The sequence below is a fragment of the Pan troglodytes genome, chromosome 17, assembly GCF_028858775.2.
Source record: "Pan troglodytes isolate AG18354 chromosome 17, NHGRI_mPanTro3-v2.0_pri, whole genome shotgun sequence".
Classification (NCBI taxonomy): Eukaryota; Metazoa; Chordata; class Mammalia; order Primates; family Hominidae; genus Pan; species Pan troglodytes.
The window spans coordinates 55288505-55309259 of NC_072415.2; the positions used below are offsets into that span (position 1 = coordinate 55288505).

At 42.6% G+C, this 20755-nt stretch overlaps 1 long non-coding RNA gene across 1 annotated transcript in view; it reads right to left on the reverse strand.

The window, feature by feature from the left end:
- Positions 1 to 1167: 1167 nt before the first annotated feature.
- The window catches only part of LOC134808602 (uncharacterized), a 68610-nt gene continuing 49022 nt past the window's right edge, over positions 1168 to 20755 (reverse strand). The window contains exons 7-8 of the long non-coding RNA XR_010151912.1: positions 10255 to 12536; positions 1168 to 1330 (exon numbers count right to left, since the gene is read on the reverse strand). This is a non-coding gene — a long non-coding RNA (uncharacterized LOC134808602). The remainder of the gene's footprint in view (positions 1331 to 10254; positions 12537 to 20755) is intronic.

Consider the following 20755-nt stretch of genomic DNA (forward strand, 5'->3'; position numbering starts at 1 on the left):
GACTGGAGCCCCTCTTCTGAATAAGCGCTCTTCCCACTGCCTGGCCCACCCCACTTCCCACGCACACAGGCACGTATAGATGTACGCACTAATGGACGCACGCATGAGTGCGCATCCCTCTGCTTTGCCCTTTATTTTCATCTTTCCATTTCTCTCCGATTTTTATTGCCCTTTCAACATAGTGCTTGAAGCCTGTGGTTGGACTCCCAAGTCTGTAAAAAGCTACCGGAGAGGGAATTCACTAAGGCACTCCTGTCTGTACACCCAAGGGAGCAGGAAAGAAAGCAGGGCCAAGGTGCAGGCACATCCTTGTTTCCAGATGGTGGAAACCAGCCTCGTAGAGATAGTCATGCACCCAGGACCCCGCTGCCAGACAAGGAAGTTAAGCTGTTTTCTCTGCTTGTGGAGAGTCAGATGAGCCTCTCTCCTGGAGCCAGGCGTGCCCAACCAGCACCAGATCGCTGCACAGAGCCCCACCTCCTTCAAGCCTCGCATCTGGGAGTGGCCCATCCGCTCCAGCTGCTAGCCACCCTCATGTCATGCGGTCTATCATCCCCATGCACACCAGCCGGCACTGGAGGTGGTTAAGTGGTAGCCATGCAAGAACTCGGTCACCGCCCTCCAGCCGCACCAGCAGTTGTTGTGTTGTGTGCTCACTATGCACTGCCTAAGCTCCAATCTCAGCAGGCAGTTGTGTTGAGTGCTCACTATGTCGGACGCTGTGCTAAGCACATCCTCGATGTCTTGGCCCTCAAAAATCATTTGTTGTTTCCCATTTTGTTGATAAGAAAATTGAAACCTGAAGAGGATAATTAACTTCTTGGCAGATAATAACTCCAAGTATGAGGATTCATATTCATACTGAGCAAACTACATGCTCTTAATGTATGCGATACCCTGCTGTCTTCCAAAGGCCTAGAAATCTTGGGTTATAAATATACTTACCCCCTTGACTTCCTATTGCCCTTCTATCTACAGTCATACATCCAACAAAACATTTATTAGGCCCTTACTATATATGAGGGTCTGTGCTTGGACTGAAACTGTAGAAGGGAACATCAGAATGGTGCTCTCAACGACATGGAGAGGCAAAAATCAAGACTTTCAGTAAGTATAAAATGTAGTAAGTTCTTAACTATGGTAGGTACTCAGCGAATATTTGTTGGATTTGATTCATTAAATTATTTTAATTAAACCTCCACAAACCACTCCCCTGAGAGCAGGCAGCCATTCAGCATCTCTCTGCATGACTGGTTGAGGCAGGATGAGGGGGTAGGGTGGGATTGGAGTAAGGAAGTCCCTTCTATTCCTATTGCAACCATAAGCTGGCCTGAAAAACATAAAGAAATATTTTTTATTCCACAGCTAGCAGAATTTACCTCCTGTTATCTGTATCTACACATACAAACTAGTTTGAGAGGGTTCAGGGGAAAGTTAAAGAAAGGCTCTGTGTGTGTTTGGGTGTTCATACATGTGTGTGTGCAAGAGAAAGAGCAAAAGCGAGAGCAAAAGAGAGAGAGCAGGAGAGAGATCTTTGTTTAAGACTGTGTTTAAGATGATTTATAATAGCCAAAGCAACTGTTTAAAACAAACCTATCCTGCTAGAGGCTAAACAATACCATTTCTACTCAAACAAACTGTGAATGAATTGTGTCCCTCAGAAAGGAAACCAGGAATAAAAATATCCTAATGATCTAGCAAGAAAGTTGAAATTAAAGCCTTATGTATATCTATGATAGGAAAATGGACAGGAATACTGGCTGTTTTCCTGTCATTTAAGAATTCCTGTCCATATAAGAATTCGTCAAGGAGCTGTGGGGGACATACATGTAGTTCATTATTCCCCCTATCAGGCATTAGGCACTTTCTGAACAATATCTCCTTTAATTTTCCCAGTGATTCTCTGTACCTCCAATGTTACCTAGGGCCTATAACCTGTCAAGAGTAAGAGAAGACAGTGGCAGCCCTGGTATTAAAACCCAGACAGGCTAGACATGATAGCTTATGCCTGTAATCCCAGAACTTTGGGAGTTCCAAGAAGGGAGGATCACTTGAGGGCCGGAGTTGGAGACCAGCCTAGGCAATATGGCCAGGTGCCATCTCTACAAAAATAAAAATTAAAAAATTAGCTGGGCATGGTGCACACCTAGCTACTTGGGAGGCTGAGGAGGGAGGATTGCTTGAGCCCAGAAGTTTGAGGTTACAGTGAACTATGGAGGAACCACTGTACTCCAGCCTGGGCAACAGAGCAAGACTCTATCTCTTAAAAAAAATGCCAGGCAAAGTTGCCTGGTTTGCTTGTCAGATTTCACCATGTTGTTAACTTAGATACTAACCTGGTTACTGAAGGATTACCTAGGGCATTTGGCTCTCAGAAAAGTGTTCAGTAAAAAAACTCTGCTGATTTTCATGCTATGTATATATCCTGAAATTTTTTTTTGTTTTCTTCTTGAAAAACTGTCAATGAACAGCTATTTATTGCACATCTACAATATGTTTGACACCATGGTAGGTGTTGAGGATTCATGGATGAACACAACCAACCTGCTTCTTGCTCTTATGATGCTCACAGTCTAGTGAGGAAGAAATGCCAATGAAATAATTACATATAATTAGCTAAATAATTATACACTGGTCTCTGCTCTGCTGCACTAAGGAAAAACATGAAAAAGAGTTTTGCCCACATTTGGTGGAGAGTTTGGAAGGGAATGGCACCACATCCACATCAGCACAGTGTTGGGGGTGAGGGAGACACAGGAATCCCAGTTTGCGAGAACCCAACAGAGAAGAGACCACTCCAGGGAAAGACTTGACACCAGTTGGCCTTTTACACCTGGAAAGTCTTCCCTCAGGCTCTACCCTGCACAGAGCAATCCTTGGAGACTCTACGCTTTTTTTCTCATAAGTAAGACCATTTCCTTACAGGAGAGTAATTCAGCATTGGAAAGTTAGTTGCAGTGCCCTGTGACTGGTTTAACTGAATGTTTCCCTTTTGCATGAATTGCTCTGGCATTATTTAAGCCCAGTCATAATATTGTGGTTCACCGGAAGCTAAAAAGAGGCCTGTGTAGGTTGATCAAATCATGATCTAATGAAAATGGATGGCTGGTTCTTCCAAAGGAGTATGAATATGGGCCCCCTCTGGGCAACTTAGCCCTAGAACCTTGCTATGCAAACACTGTTTCAGAGAAATCATTTCTCAAGTTTTTTTTTTTTTTATTTTCTTCATGACATCTGGCCTAAATCCAGCAGTGTTGCTCTGTGACTTTTTCCAACATATACAGAGAACCCCATGTGGCTGTCCTCTAACACTCCCTTCTCCACTACCCCCACCTCAGCCAGGTTTGTCAACAGACACTTACTCCAAGACCATAGAGATGAGAAGTTGGGTAGTCTGGGTTTCCTTTCACTCCTCACCAGCAGAGCTGTTCCAGCTTGCTGGAAATCAGAACGTTTCTCTGGGTGCCAGACCACATGTCCACATCAGCAATTTAGTGGAAGGTGAACCCAGTAAGCCTAGTCAGGGGGAGGCAAACCTACCAGAGGACATGGGCTGAAGACTACAGCTTTAAAAGTGTGTTCCTGACTTAGTAGACAGAATTCCAAGAATGAGACATTCCTAACTGGAGTCCTGGCACTATCACTTACAAGGTACATGACGTTTGGAAAACTGATCTCTCTCAAAGCTTCCATTTTCTCATCTGTAATGAGGGGAGTAATAGAACTTACATAAAAAATAAAGCACTTGGAGCAACCCAGAACACAGAGACATTATGCAATAAAGGGAAACGGCTGTTGCTATTGTCACTTAAGTCATAGGTGAGAACCTACCAGGAATTGAGACACTTTGAGTCCTTAGGTCTCAGTCCAGCATTGCTCTAGGACTCAAATGCCGGGAGAATAAAAAGACAATAAACAGCATCCTCCCTGAGGATCATCCAGGCTGCCGTGTTCGTGCTTCATTGTGTTTTGATCTGCCATTGACTGACTTCTCTATTTCTGGTCTCCTATTTTTGCCCAATCTCTGGAGCTGAACTGTGGATTTGAAACCATCTGACTGCTTCTGCCTGCTCCCAACTGTCCCTTCCCTCGGACAGCCATGCCCTCTCTTTTTCCACTTTGGCTGTCTTTGACTGCATTCTACTTATGCCAATGTTCCAGCCTCACTGCTCAGAAAAATAACAAGGTGCCTTTTTAAAATGTAGTTTTACATAATTTTTCAGCCTGGGAAATGCTAAGAAATGGCTCTTTCAAGCAGAGATTCCAAGGATAAGTCTACATGTGCCCTCTTGTGGAGGGGCATGATATTCAAATGATTTGGAAATGGAATAAAATCCAAACGGGCTGCCATTTCTCTGCCCTCACACTCCCCTTTTCTCCACCCAGTCAAAACCCTAAAAGAAGAATGCCATAGCCATTACCCAGGACCGCCATGGATCTTGGCTTCAGGAGACAGGGTGAGAGAACACTCCTAAGGGTGGGACCACCAGTGCTTAGTGCTGGAAGGGCAGTAAGACAAGGAGGCCCAGGAGGAATCTGGTCTGTTTGGCTTCAGTGAGAGAGCCAAGTTCAATTTTTCTCTGTGTTTGTGTGCATGCACACGTGCACGCATGCCCATACGTGTGTGTTTGTGACGTCTACATGGATGGATGCCAGAGGGCAAGGAGGTACTCTGGCCACAGAAACCAGGAATGAGGAAGCATTTTAGGTTTAATCTTGGCTTTCCTTCCCACCCCTGATGAATTTAGGAATTTGCTCTCTCAGAAACAATATGAAGCATGCACTGCATTTGGGGGCCTCCAGTGCATTTTCAGGGCTAAAGAAATGAAATGAGAAGATTGAAGAGGGAAACTTTATTTTCTAATGTCATCCCTTGGCATTTGATTTGGGATTCTGTTAATTGCTGAACAAGGAGAAACATGAAAAAAGTAGACAACAGACCCCGGAGTGCTATTAGTGATGGGAGTGTGACCTGGGAGAACTGGCTGTCCTATTCCAGGCTGACAAGGAAGATGTATCATATCTGGCTTGTTGTGGAGGAAAAACTAGCCTTTCCTAGCTTTTACCAGCACAATTTCCCAGTACCTGAGAAGGAGCAGAGCATGCAGATCCAAGTTGGAATACTGGCTTTGCTCCTTACCTGCTATGTGGTCTTGGGCAGGTTATTTAACTGATCTGAGCCTCAGTTTCCTTGTTGATAAAATGAGGATAAGACTATTCAAAGGCTTTGTGGTAGTATGCTAGCACTGCCATAACAAAGTGCCGCAAACTGGGTGGCTTAAATAACAGAAATTTATTGTCTCACACTTCTGGTGTCCAGAAGTCAGAGATCAAGGTGTTGATAGAGTTCATTCCTTCTGAGACTGTGAGGAAGATTCTGTTCCATGCCTCTCCTCTTGCTTCTGGTGGTTTGCTGGCAATCTTTGACTTTCGTTGGCATGTCAAGGCATCACTCAGATCTCTGCCTTCATCCTCACACAGTATTCTCCCTTTATGTATGTCTCTATATCCAAATTTCCTCTTTTTATTAAGACACAGGTTATGTTGGATTAGGAGCCCACCCTACTCCATTATAACCTTATCTTAACTCATTACATCTGGGATAAACTTATTTCCAAATAAGATTATACTCTAATATATTAAGGGTTAGGACTTCAACATATGAATTTTGGGAAGATACAATCAATTCATAAAAGGCTTGTCAGAAAAAAAGTGAGATGTATATAAAGCTTAATTACAAATTAAGTGTTCCATAAAGGAAGCTACTATCACTATTGTTATTGTTTGCTAAGCCTTCATTTACTAAAGATTTATCTTTAACTAAGTCAGGTAGCTAGAAAAAAATTCCCTCCCGTATACATCAACCATATTGTCTAGGTTGCCCAGGATGTGTGTGTGCATGGGGATTGGCAGGTGCTAGGTTGTTGAAGCTTTTAGACTGTGTCCACACAATGACAATATGTGGGCCAGCTGTGCACATATGTATGGTTTTATATGTGCATGTTTTGAAAACTATTTGGGAAAGTCTCCTTGCTCCAAAGTCTAAATCCACTGAAATTTAACCATGAGATTTATCCTTGTTTCAAATTAACAGTTTCCCCAGTATATTAGTTGGCAGTGTAGGTTCACTGAAGGGGAAGGGGAAGGTGAAGGTTTACTTTCTGAAGATTCACTGAAAATCACTGACAAGAGGCAAACTAATAGGAGAAGAGGCATATAAATGTGTGTGATCATAGTTTTCCATGACTTGTGAGCTTTCAAATTGAAGACCCAAAGATGCAGGGAAAACTGTCTATTTTTATGCTTAGGTTCAGCAAAGTAAGGATAACTATGTAGAAATACAATTGGACAAAAAAAGGCATCATCTAATGCTAATGGACTGATTGGGGATGCCCAGTAAGGCCTGTCTGTCTAGATTCTTCTTGGCCTCTTTGAACACACAATCTTTCCACGGATGTGTGGCAGAACTGTCTCTGGAATGGGGGTCTTATGACCTACAGTCAAAGAAGATAGGTCAGATAATTTCTTGATGGCCATCTTGATTTAGACAGAAAGGCAGTGGGGGTAGGGGGAAGAGTTAGAGTAATATTTGTAGGTTTTATGGCTGGATTGGGGGAAATGGAGTTCTAGTTTCTATGATCCTCTGTAGGGCAGAGGGGTTCTAGTTTCTATGGCTAGTCTTGGGAAGAATGAGAGGCAGAGAGAGGAGGGCAGAAGGTCAGAGAAAGACTTTTGCTTCTGAGGCATTTGTTTTGGGGTATGTTTTTCTGAGACCCTACATCAGTCACTCAGATCTCATTTTGAATAAGGGTGTAAGGCATTCCCTCTCTTCATTTGAAATAATAATAGGCAGCTGGGTGCAGAGGCTCTTTGAAAGGGAAGGAGAAAGAAGTCTATCCAGAGTAGTCTTTTCCATAATCCAGGCCTTAGGGAGAGAAAACAGGTGCAATTAGCAGTACAAAATTCCTGGAAACACACATGGAGAGTGGGTCCCTGGAAAAAGTAAAGAGGACCGGGGAGAAGAAATGGAAGCACAGTAGAGTAACCATTACCAATGCTGCAAATTTGTTTCTATCGTAAAGAAAGTTTGGATCCTCTGTGGAACCGTCAGCAATGTATCTGAAGGCAGGCTTTTGTGCGTGTACTGAAGAACCAACTGGAAGCCCTGTTCTAAGATTTTCTGAGGTGCTAACAGCAATCCTAGAGATAAGACAAGTTGAGAGCTCTGGCTAGGGAGTCTGGAAGCTGAGGCTCTGCTCCTGCTTTGTGGCAATCTTGTAGGTTTTCTTATCTGTAAAGTGAGTGGATGGACTACCTTCTCCCTGTGGACCCTGCCAGTTCTGACATACTTTGATATTCTGATCCTGGCTCAGACCCCACTCCAGCCCCAAAGTCAGTAAGAAAGAAATTCTGCTGAATTCTGTCATGAAGGATAATGCTATCCCCAGCATAGGTTTCTTCCTGGCTGGATCTGAAACAGGTTTTCAGAAGGGGGAAAATAAAGAAGAAAAGATGATCTGTCCATATTTAAAAAGGAGTGAGTTGCCGTTGGATGGAAACCTGAACTGGGCTTGTGCATGCCTGTCTTTGAAGTGTGGAAAGGCACTATCATGTGAGTGAATATGATGAATTAGGCTATTTGATTAAGCAGGATGAAACTGGTGAGCCAGCTTTCTCTATTTCATTTTATCTAATGGCTGTAATCAGAAATCATGCCATCATCTCTTTAAAAGTGGGAGCCAGTGGCGAGCCGCACAGGTAGGTGTGCATTGACAGCTCTTTTTAAAGCTACTTCTCTCTGGGAGCCTATGAGAGGTGGAGAAAGTGGAGAGGTCTCTACCAACATCAAAGTCATTAGATCACGTTGTCAATTCAGCTAATAGCCCATTGGTTCAATTTCCTTTTGTAAATTTGGATTTGATAGCCAGTATCTAATACAATGACTGGTACCAAGTAATGTGCTTCAAAAATATTTGTTAAATGAATTAATGAGTGAATGGAACTATGAAGGAATGCAAAACAAATGGATGATGGGAATCTTGTAGGTAAGGGAGTAAATGTGCAGATGTTTAACTCTTTGTGGCAAATTGACATGCTTTTTTTTTTTTTTTTTTTTTTTTTTTTTTTTATGACGGAGTCTTGCTCTGTTCCCCAGGCTGAAGTGCAGTGGCACAACGTTGGCTCACTGAAACCTCCGCCTCCCAGGTTCAAGCAATTCTCTTGCCTCAGCCTCCCAAGTAGCTGGGACTACAGGCATGCACCACCATGCCTGGCTAATTTTTATATTTTTAGTAGATATGGGGTTTCACTATGTTGGCCAGGCAGATCTCGAACTCCTGACCTCATGATCTGCCTGCCTCAGCCTTCCAAAGTGCTGGGATTACAGGCGTGAGCCACCAAGCCTGGCCTGACACCATTTTTGATAGGACGTAAGAGACATTTGTGATGGAGGATCCAACTGTTTATTCTTTAGTGATAAAAACAAAGATGCCTACATTTGAGTCTGTGGTGGTCTTTTCTTCACTTGCTGTGTAAACTTGGGGAGATTGCCCAATCTCTCTCTGCTTGTTTTCTCATCTTTAAAACAAGAATAATAAGAATACCAACCTAGCTCATAGGAATGATTGAAAGATTGAATGAGTAATATGTGCAAACATTAATTGAAGTTAGTGGCCCAACAAGCTACAGATTAGGTTAGATGAGAATAGAGTTGGCCCTATGCAGATATCACAGATGGAGTAGGCAGTTGCCTTTATGGCATGATATCAAGAGGCAGATGAGGCCCTTCCCTCCCAAATATTATCCCACTAACCTGTAGTGTGCCTAAAATTCCTACTCTTAGAATTCTCTTTGAACTAAAGAAAATGCCTAGAGAAGCCACATTAGTGACACGTGGAAAGGAACACTTTCAGGAAAGTGGTTCTTTTGGGAAATAACCACTGATTATTCTACCTTCAGAAGGCAGAGCAGTAAGCAAAGACATTAAAGCCTTGGCTTTGGAGTCACTGGGTTCTAACTTAGGCTATATAATTTTCTCCAAAATCTTAGTGTTCTCCATTATAAAGGATTAATGATATTTACCTCTTGCTGTCACCATGGGGATAATATGAGATAATGTAAGTGAAACCCCTGGCACACAGGGTTCACGCTCAGTTAAAGAGTGTGATTATTGTTAATATAATTGTTCTCTCATTGAATATGTTCAGAAGATCATTGTTATGGATAGAATGTTTGTGCCCTCCTCATTCATATGTTGAAGCCCTAACCCCATATATGATGGGTTTTGGATTCGGGGCTCTTGTGAGGTGATTAGGTTAAGATGTGGTCATTAGGGTGGAGCCCCCATGATGGGATTAGTGCCCTTATAAGAAGAGAAAAAGACCAGAGCTCTCTCTTTCCACCACATAAGAACACAGTGAGAAAGTAGCTGTCTGCAAGCCAGGAAGAAAGCCCTCACCAAAGACCCAACAATGTTGGCACCCTTGTCTTAGACTTCCAGCCACCAGAACTGTGAGAGAAACTGTCTTTTGTTTAAGTCATCCAATTGATGATATTTGTTATAGCTGCCCAAGCTGACCAATACAAACATGAAAAGCAGATCTATCTATCAATACTATTTGGAGTAGTATCAGCATTATTGAAATAGCTTCAGCTCCCAAAATGTCCACTTTAAAGGACACAACTCATCTTCTTGCAGCCCTTTCCCCACCTCGCACAGGTCTGTGCAGTATTGACTGGTCCATACTATAGGTGACTACTGAAATGAATAGGGGGTTAGGGAAGACCACTGGAAAGAAGTAGTCCCAAAATGGGGCTCAGCAAGATGAATAGGACAGAATAGGAAATGGGAAGAGAGGTCATTCCTGCTTTCTTGTGACTGTCAGCATTTTCACGAGCCCTCAGCTTCCTATCTCCTTCCCTCTCCCCCTCCCCACCCTGCTTCTCATCCCCACCTCCACTTTGTCCTAAAAGAAGCAGAGGAAGAGAGACTCATTCTCCTCTGGAAACCTGTTTTTGATTCATTGATTTGGTCTCAGCACTCTCTAGTTTGGGATATTGGGAGGCTGCTTCATGTGCTTGTTCTTTGGCCATAGCTCCTGGTGGGAGGGATGGGGGGTGGGGGTAGTCAGTCACCTCCCCTGGGAGCTGCCCAGACTCAAGGAGGGAGTATCAAGCTAGAAAATGCAAGGGCACACAAATTCTAGCCTTTTGCTGGTTTTAGAAATCATCTTTCTCTTTTGATGACAACCTTACCTGGCTTCTTTGCCCCAAGCTAGCATCAGGGACACCACTCTGTGTGGAGACAGTGACCTCCGGATAACCAGGTATTCCGCTTTCACTTTTCCAAAGTGAAGATGTGAAGCCAGAGAGGAGAGGAGAAACAGACACATACAAAACAATTCAGTGCACTACCATGTTTGGGTTGCTGCAGAGAAAGGGGTTAAATGGATATTTTCTTCTCATATCTTACTGAGATCACTTTATGACTCCTATCTCAAGGGAAATGAGCAGTTTGCACATTTACTGTTTCCTATCAGTCGACCATCTGTAGGCACCACCTTTCACAAAGAGCTTATACATTAACTGGTCACTTTATCATTGTAATATATTTGAAAAATCAAAAACCAGCTGCTATAAAGCTATAAACTGAGGATTTTATTGTTTATCATTGCTTTAGTATTTGGAGATTCATAATGCATGGACTTTGAGATCTATCTGTATTGCCAAGGAGGCCGAAGTTTATTTCCCTAATAATATGCAAATGGAGCCCTTATACCAGATAATGAATAATCACTAGATTAAAGCCTGAATTTTCTTTTAGTGGTACTGGCAGTGCAGCCTTTTGCATGCAGTTAATAATTAATTTAAAGAATTACCACTTCAGTGAGCCCTGCTTACATTATTTATTAAGTGTAATTAAAGTATTTATTAGTCAAGTAATAAATGAGGGACAACCCTCCGCACCTTAACAGTGTTGTAAAATAATCACAGACTATGTTTATCTGCAAAACAAGACTGAGTATGGCTCAAGTGTGTTAATAGATTATCCATGATCATTGCTGTGTTATCAGCATACCTCAGCAATGAGTGTATGACTGGCACACCCACCTGCTTCTATTCTAGGCAAAAAGGGTGCCTTGGCTTTTTCTTTTTGTTGATTTGTATATGTTGATTTAGAAGCAAAATAAAGGGGATTTCTTGGTTCAAGTTTACATCCCTTCCCAAAATCTACCATGTTGCTTGCAGCTTAAATAGCTAATCCAACATTGCGACCTTAGAATTTCTGAAAGGCTGCTGAAAGCATTATCAAGAATTAAGATGCCTATATAATTCATTTCTCAAACCATGACAGTTTGTACAATGAAAGAAGGTTTATTAATAATATGTAAACTGGGAGAGCTCTAGGTAAACCAGAAATTAGCTTGGACTTTTTCCAGAAGTTATCATGGCCTTTAGATGGGTTGTTTTCAGTAATGAAAACACATGAAATGATTTGAGAAAGAAATGACATGAGAATCAGCTTCTACTAACTGCCACTCCACATGCAGAATTTTAGATAAAACCTAGAGCTCTGCCTTCCCTCAATTTCAAGTCCTGTTGCTCTGCGCAGACTCTTCCCCAAAAAACCTGCCCTTGTCCCTCCATCCAGAAGTGACAGCTCCTCCCTCTAACTCCCACCTCATTGCTTACTCCTCTCTGGGTGCATATCTCACTGGCTTGCAGCATCTTCATTCATGTATTTATTTTTAACTCCACTCCATGAAGAGACTGCAAATTCTTTGAGGAAAGAGACAGACTGTATTTGCAGATTTTTAGATCTTCAAACATTTTTACCCTGGTGCCTTGCTAAAAGTAGGTATCCAGTAAATATTTACTAAATAGATTTATAGTTGGAAAGCACAATCACTTTCCTTTCTGATCAGGAGAGAGGGTAAAATTTCAGTCTAGGATCACTGACCGGAATCTGTAACAGAGCAGATGGGCCTGTGGAGCGGACATAAGCAGAGGAAGGTGCAGCCAGCAGGTGGCCATCCCAAAGGGCATTCAGGTCAGCTGTGAGAATCACTCAAGAGTGGGATTTAACTGGCAAATCAATGAGCAAAGCCTCAAAGCCCATTCCAGGCAGGCCAGTGCTTCATCTGCCCTGCAGTATATTGCCTGAGCATCTTTTTTCTTTGAGTCCTTTGTCTGGACAGTTCTCCATCCTGTGCTCTTCAGACAAACAAGGATAAAGACTATGAAAGAGCATATAGATTGAGACTTTCCAAAGGTTAGTGGAGGGTGAGGGGCAATTCTGCAAATCCCACTTCTTCATCTATGAGAATCTCACCTATCCCACATTCCACCTCCTCTCTGAAGCCTTCTCCTGACCCCAATTCTGACCATTTCCAAAACACATTGTTCATACCTCTCATTTGGATCCTTGGCATCCTTGGGTTACTCTGCCTCATACACATAAACTTCCTGCGCCCGGGGAAAGACGATGGAGTCTCCTTTTCCTACATCTTCCCCCAGTGCTGGGCACCCAGTCAGGACTCAGCAAGTGCAGAAAGGGAAAATCAGACCTCACCCAGTTTTCCCTGACCCCTTCTTTCTCCTAACTGCCTGCTTGCTTCACTCACTTCCCAGAATCCCATCTGAAGGGTGTTTCCACTTACCAAATGATACCATCATATTAAGAAGAGAAGGAGTTGATGGGGCGTAAAAGTTAAAGGGGCTGAGTGGCATTCAGGAAAACAAACCCCAAGAATCAAACTTAGTTTTAATAGCAGCCAGCACTACTAGGCCCAAAACGTGTGGGCTTATAAATTGAACTGTCTTTGGGCCTTTTTAGAGAGCTGTTTCTAGGCGACCAACAGATTGGTCATAGATCATGTGTGCTCCAGCCTCGTGCTGCAGAAGCCTCCTTCTGACCTCTTAATCAAGCTGAGAGCTGGGACACAGAGAAGAGATACACGATCACTTACAGAAACACCCAGCTGGCATCGGTCCCATGAACCATCTGCCTGTCTCACTATGGTCAGACTGTCTGCTAATGCCCGCTTCTTCTATGAACCATTTATATATTTCCCCAGCCTTTTTTAAAAAGTGGAAAACAAATAGCATTATTGGATGTGCTCTGCCTGGCTGCAGCTGTGAATCACAAAACTGGAAATCAGTCCAAGACAGAGTCAGACAGCACATTCTCTGCTTGGTTGGGGAGAGGTCCAAACTGCTGATCTAGCCTCATTTGATCTTTGATATTTTATTTATCTATAAATTTGACATGGCCCTGTTAGGAAACATCTTGCTGGTGTGCATTTTCCCATCCTTTTAGGCTTCTAAAGGGAAGGGGCCTTTGGTTTAGTCTTAACCCAAGGTCAACATTTCTTCTTGGCCTTGTCAGGAGGTAATCACTCTGAAGACAATACAACTTGAGAATTATATACAGCTGGTAGCAGCAGGGATGGGAGAGGGGTTATAGGGGTTTGACATAATTCCCCTTGGCTCTCCACTGCTTACCAGAGTCAGTAATAGATCACAAATACAGATTAGTGAACAGAACCAGATGAACTTAGGGTGGGACCCTTGACCATCATTGTTGTTCCATTCAACTAGAATTAAATGAGTACCACTGCAGGGGATAACATCATGCCCTCTGAATACAGAATGCACAATCCCCATATCTGCAAGGTTACACTCTGACAGTCTATTAATTATCTGATCAACAAGTGAATATTAACTGTAGCCTCTGTGCTTGTCTTAGTTTGAGTTACCCCAGAAGCTGACCCTGAAGATAAAGGATTTGAGTGCAAACCATTCAGTCAAGAATTGCAGGTAATACCAGGAGACAAATGGGGAAAGTAGTATGAGGAGAAAAGGCAGAGAATAAAGGGTCCATCATTTAGCCAGCTGCTACTGTGGGCCATTGGAGCCTTAACTCTTGGAGAAGCTCTGGGAAATTGTGCAAAACACATGGCTCAACCACTTCAAAGGACGAGGGAGCCACGGTGTTTATACACCAGCTCCCGAGAGCCATTGGTTTGAGGACTGCTCCTGAGGGGTAATAATTCCTTGAAGTTTTGGCCTGCCATATATAAAAACAGTAAGCTTTCCACAATTGATGCTGAAGAAAAAGAGCCTTCAAGCACAGAGAGGTCAATATTGGCAGCTGTAAGTTAGTTGAATGGTCCAGTCAACTAACCCTGACCCCTTCAGGGATTTTCAACTGAATGCCCAGTTGAAAATAGGCAGGGCCCTGAAAGAACTTGCTGAAAGCCTGTCCCTAAGAGAGGGGGTTCTCGGGGAGCAAGAAGTTGAAGATACACTTCCTGCATTCTTAATGCGTTCAATATGGAAGAATAAAAGTATCAGAAAGCAATTCAACAATTAAATGCTAAGTGCCATAGTGAAGACTAAGAAAAATACAAATTCAAAGGAAGGAAAAATAACTATCTGATCCTTGGGAGAGTTCCATGAAAAAGCTTAGAATTAAATTAGAATTTGAAGAATGGGTAGGATTTGGTTTATTTAAAAGAGGGGAAGAAATTTCATTGTATGAAATTTTCTTACTCCCAAAATTGAATATAAAAGCCCAACTTAAAATAAATAAAAAAAAATTAAATTGAGGCTAATAAGCTCCCTTTTCTCTTATTCACGTTCACATTACATCTTAGAGACAGTTTATCTATGCCTGCAATTGCACTCCAATGAACCATTTTTCTTTAAATTTCTTGGCATCTCAACTCAATAGTCAAAGATATTTACACCAGATGACTCCTAAATTCCTTTCCTATCTGAGAATTTTAAGAATTATGGTTCAGCAACAAACTATTCAAAAGACCAAGTACATTCTGTTTTGAAAGATCATATTATGGGTTCGGTTAATGATTGCTTCCCAATTTATCTGTTTGCCCTTTCTGCAAGTCAAACCTCAGTTAACCAGAACATGGTTAATCAGAACCTTAGTTAATCACAAAATTGACAGAGATGACAAAAAGCTCAGTAATCAAGACAAATCATCTTTCAATGCAATATTTTTCAAATCAAAAATATGGGGGGTACTCAAGAGTGGGGACAGCTGGGGGGATATCTGGTCACATGTCCCTTTGACAGAGGACACGATGTGTGTGTAAGAGATACTCTCAAGTTCTGATTTGATCCTGGACGAGAGGCAAGACACTGTAGAAGTTTAGCCAAAAGCTTGGACTCAGAGATGCCTGCATTTGAATCCCAGGTCTGCCATTTACTAACAGGACAGTGCCTGTAAAATATGAAACCCAGCACTTGGGGTACTAACAACCCAAAATACAAGGATAATGAAACACAAGTGAATTTTTTTAAAGTGCATTATTGCCAATCATCCAAGAGTGCACATCCCTTTGGTTTCAGTACTTATTACCACTTGACTTTACATACTATGTCCTTCATCCATTGTTTGTGTGTGAGTGAGATGGAATTTAGTATTTCTTACTGGGTATGTGACATTTTAGCCAATATCTACATTTTAGGTTCAGGGGAAACAATGCAACAAAGAAGGACTCTAACATTAGGTGAATGCCATAGAAATTAGGCCTTTAAAAAGTCTGACATTAATTTTACGTGTTTATTATTTTTCTTGTCATTTACATTTCTCTCTCCAACACCATGGACTAGAAAAACGCCATGCACTCACAAAAATGCTTCTTTGTGAGTGTGGCTCCTGGGACAGTCACTCTGTGGAGCTGGCAGTAGGTCAAAAGTCAAAGCCATGAGGGGCTAAGACTCTAGCAAGACAAGGGTAAGGTCAGACACATAAAAAATAGCTACACGGCAAAGGCTAAGAGCTATGAAGCTTAGCTGAGGTCGAAAGTGGTGTTTGAGGCATTCTTCAGCAGCACTAGAGATCCACAGAGATTAGAACTCAAGTGAAGGGCAATATCTTTCTCCTTTGTAGTGCTCAGGAGTGGCCCACTGCAGCAATTGCTTAGACAGCAGCCTGGCCCAGGGTGACCATATACTTAGTGTTCAACCCCAGACATCTTAGAGAGCAAGATGAGGCACTGTTAATAACTGCCTTGAGACAACTGGTGCAACCAGGAATGTCCCAGTCAAACCAGGACCTAGATCTCCTCTAGCCTTGAGGATGTCTTCTGCTTTTTCACTTGGAAATTCAGACCCACCTACTCAGCTTCATTCTGCCTGGGAAGCCCAGCCCTCAAATTCCAAGGTCCCACTAGCTGTCCCCAAAACTCTCACCATTTTTCTTCCCTAGGGATGAATGGCAGGAGGCTCCCCTCTGCCTTTAGCTGTGCCCATTGCTCTCCGGCATCCCCTGGCTGAGAGCAGGAACTAGGGCAAACCAAGTGAGGCACTCACTCTGGGCACAAAATTGACAGAGGTGACAAAAATCTCAGTAATCAGGACAAATCAGCTTTCAGGGCATTTTTAAAATCAAAAATTAATGTCAAAAATTTATGATAAGCAAAGTATCAAAATGTTTAAATAAAGACAGGATCAGTAGCAGTGCTGTGTTGAGCCAGATTGGAGCCCATAGCAAAAGGAAAAACCAGTAATACAATCCTGTCTTTAACATTTTGGTGTTTCATTTATTATAGATTTTTGCATTAACTTTCATTTTTAAATATTGTATTAAAATATTATTTGTAATTCTTGAGTATTTTTGTGATCCTGTAAACTCTGTGCCTAAGGCTAGTGTCATTCTGCGTAGATAACAATAGCTGCCACTCACTGCATCCGCATGAGGTAGGGACTCAAACATGCACATCTTGCATTCACAGTGCCTCCCTTACTGAAACCTGCCCTCTCCCTCAACCAAAATTCCCATAGCAAGTTCCGTTTTCTTTTTTCTTTTCTGTTTTTTTTTTTTTTTTTTTTTTTGAAACAGAGTCTCACTCTGTCACCCAGGCTGCAGTGCAGTGGCATGATCTTGGCTCACTGCAACCTCTGCCTCCCGGGTTCAAGCGATTCTTCTGCCTCAGCCTCCCGAGTAGCTGGGATTACAGGCGCATGCCACCAGGCCCAGCTAATTTTTGTATTTTTAGTAGAGACAGGGTTTCACCATGTTGGCCAGGCTGGTCTCCAACTCCAGACTTCATGATCTGCCCACCTCGGCCTCCCATAGTGCTGGGATTACAGGTGTGAGCCACTGTACCCAGCCCAAGTTCTGCTTTCTTATAGAATCAAAGAAGCTTAGTGCTGGGGAAGGGTGGGGAATCCACAATGAAACATTCTAATCCTCAACTTCCTTTTTTTTAACATGAGGATCTGAATGCATGTTAGACTAGTTAAGTGACCGATCCAGGTTCACAGAGCTGTCTGGGGCTAGCATCCATTCATTGACTAACTTAAGAAACGTCTTTTTCTTGTAAATTTGTTTAAGTTCTTTGTAGATTCTGGATATTAGCCCTTTGTCAGATGGATAGATTGCAAAAATTTTCTCCCATTCTGTAGGTTGCCTGTTCACTCTGCTGATAGTTTCTTTTGCTATGCAAAAGCTCTTTAGTTTAATTAGATCCCATTTGTCAATTTGGCTTTTGTTCCCATTGCTTTTGGTATTTTAGACATGAAGTCTTTTCCCATGCCTATGTCCTGAATGGTATTGCCTAGGTTTTCTTAGAGGATTTTTATGGTTTTAGGTCTTACGTTTAAGTCTTTAATCCACCTTGAGTTAATTTTTGTATAAGGTGTACGGAAGGGGTCCATTTTCAGTTTTCTGCATATGGCTAGCCAGTTTTCCCAATGCCATTTATTAAATAGGGAATCCTTTCCCCATTTCTTGTTTTTGTCAAGTTTGTCAAAGAGCAGGTGGTTATAGATGTGTGGCGTTATTTCTGAGGCCTCTGTTGTGTTCCATTGGTCTATATATCTGTTTTGGTACCAGTACCATGCTGTTTTGGTTACTGTAGCCTTGTAGTATAGTTTGAAGTCAGGTAGCGTGATGCCTCCAGCTTTGATCTTTTTGCTTAGGATTGTCTTGGCAGTGCAGGCTCTTTTTGGGTTCCATATGAAGTTTAAAGTAGTTTTTTCCAATTCTGTGAAAAAGGTCAATGGTAGCTTAATGGGGATAGAATTGAATCTGTAAATTACTATGGGCAGTACGGCCATTTTCACAATATTGATTTGACCCAGCAATCCCATAACTGGGTATATACCCAAAGGATTATAAATCATTCTACTATAAAGACACATGCACACACATGTTTATTGCAGCACTATTCACAATAGCAAAGACTTGGAACCAGCCCAAATGTCCATCCACAATAGACTGGAGAAAGAAAATGTGGCACATATACACCATGGAATACTATGCAGCCATAAAGTAGGATGAGTTCATGTCCTTCACAGGGACATGGAGGAAGCTGGAAACCATCATTCTCAGCAAACAACACAGGAACAGAAAACCAAACACCACATGTTCTCACTCACAAGTGGGAGTTGAACAATGAGAACACATGGACACAGGGAGGGGAACATCACACACCGGGACCTGTCAGGGGGTGGGGGGCTAGGGGAAGGATAGCATTAGGAGAAATAATTAATGTAGGTGACGGGTTGATGGGTGCAGCAAACCACCATGGCACGTGTATACCTATGTAACAAAACTGCACATTCTGCCATGTACCCCAGAACTTAAAGCATAATAATAATAATAATAATAATAATAATAAAGTAAAAAAAAATCTATTGAGCATTTGCTGCATCTTCTGTTTTAGACATTGGGACTAGAGTAATGAACAAAAGTGACAGTGTCTGTGGTCTCATGGAACTTACATTCTAGTGTAAGAAGGCAGCAATCCTATAAACAGTTGAACACAGATACATTTACGTATATTAGACAAAAGCTATGAAAAACTTGAAGCAAGATATAGGAGAAAGAGTGATGGAGTGAGAAATGGGTATTTTCTTATTGTAAGATGGTTGTGAAGGGATTTCTGGTAAGGGGGCTTTGAGCACACACCTAAAGTAAAGGAAAGAGGAAGTCTTGTGAATGAGGGTGCTGGGAGTTAGTTCTAGACCAGTTAATAGTGTTCACTTGGGCACTATTAACATTTTGGTTTGGGTAACTCTTTACTCTGGGGGCTCACCTGTGCATTGTAGAATGTTTAGAAGCTCCCTGGCCTCTACCCAAGGGGTGCTGGTAGTACCTCCCTCCCAGCTGTGACAATCAAAAGTGTCCCCAGACATAGCCAAATGCCCCCTGGGGGCTAAAATCATCCCCTGTTCAGAACCACAGGACTAGGCAGAGGAAGAGGAAGAGGAAGTGCTAAGTCTCCAGTCAGGCTTCTCATAACTCAGAGCAGCACCATCTGCGACCATTCATCCCAGCTCATTCTAAGCACCCAGAGCTCTGCAGAGTCAGTGCCCCCAGGGGATGCTGTTTGTCCTCTTATCCATTTTATGCTGGCTGTTAGTCTCCTTGCATCCACAACAGCAAAAGCTCCCCGAAGGCAGGAGTCCAGCCTTACACCTCTGTTCCTGTAGAGGCCTGGGCTCCTCAGTAAGGTGGCTACATGTCTGCACCTCCCATCTGCTCCTCCATGGTGAAGACACTCTCTCCAAGTGCTCAGGGATTGGGGCCAGCTCTAAGAGAGCAATGTGTTCTCACACTGCAGCCTAGTCCATGTCTCCAGTGAATTACCCTCTCCACGTACTGGAGGACGTGTAGCTTTCTCAAAGGGATGGCTTGTGATGAAAGTTCACCTTCCACTCAATTAACCTTGAGAGAGTGGTGTTTTTTTCCTTTTCTTCCCCAAGAGACTTTTTTTTTTTTTTTGGATGACCTTTTTGAAGCATCTTATTTTCTGGGCAAAAAGCCAAATGATATACTCTCTTCCCAGCTGCAGGGCTGTTGCAGATTTTCAAAGCTGAGGTAAAGACAGCCTTTGGAATAAATGCAAGTTGGGCAGTAGGGTTGGGAAGCATGAGGAAATGCTTTATTATTCCACCCAAGATGTGCCTGGAGGGACGGAGCCTTTGTAGAGGACATCCCTGCAGGACCCACAAGATACAGGGACCTGGAGACCTCAGGGCTGCCAGGATCTCCCCCTAGTTAGGGAGCACACAGCAATACAAATTAAAAAAAATCAATTCCACTTTGGGTGAAAGTTGAATATTAGTAAGTTATAACAAAGCACATTTTGCCTAGTACTTTGTAGTATACAAAGGTTTTTTAAAATATTTAATCTCATTGAGTCTCAGATTCAGCTACCAAATAAGACTAAATCTTATATAAGACTGGATCAATAGAGTACAGTAAACAACCATAGCCCTTTTTCAGCCAGTTTGCTGGACAATGGTTCCTGAAAGCCCCCCTACCATCCCAGACGTACAGCATCTCTGGTTTGAGGCATGTCCCTGGTGGTGGATTTAGAGAGAAGCAACATGCAGGGGGTCTCCAAAGTCAACTGCATATATGTGCAGAGGGGAACAAATAAAAGAACCCAAACCAGCTCCATTTCCCCATGGAGCCTCAGTGTTGGTAGCTCATAGCTCGGGTAGCAAAGGGAGTTTCATAAAAGTGGCGAGGCTTGCTTTGAATTGCAGTTGGGCCACATTTCTCAAGCCCAGAGGCATTTGAGAGTTCTAAAATCCTAGGAGCAGTGTTTGAAAGCAACAAGTTAGAGAGGGTCACTGGTAGTGACCTGTTTGGGGACCAGGACATTGTGACTGGCAATCAGAAAGGTTATGGAGGTTAAAAAAAAAAAAAAAAAAAGGCAGGAAATCTGCATGGCCAAGAACACAGGCTCAGGAGCTGGACTGCCTGGCTTTCCTG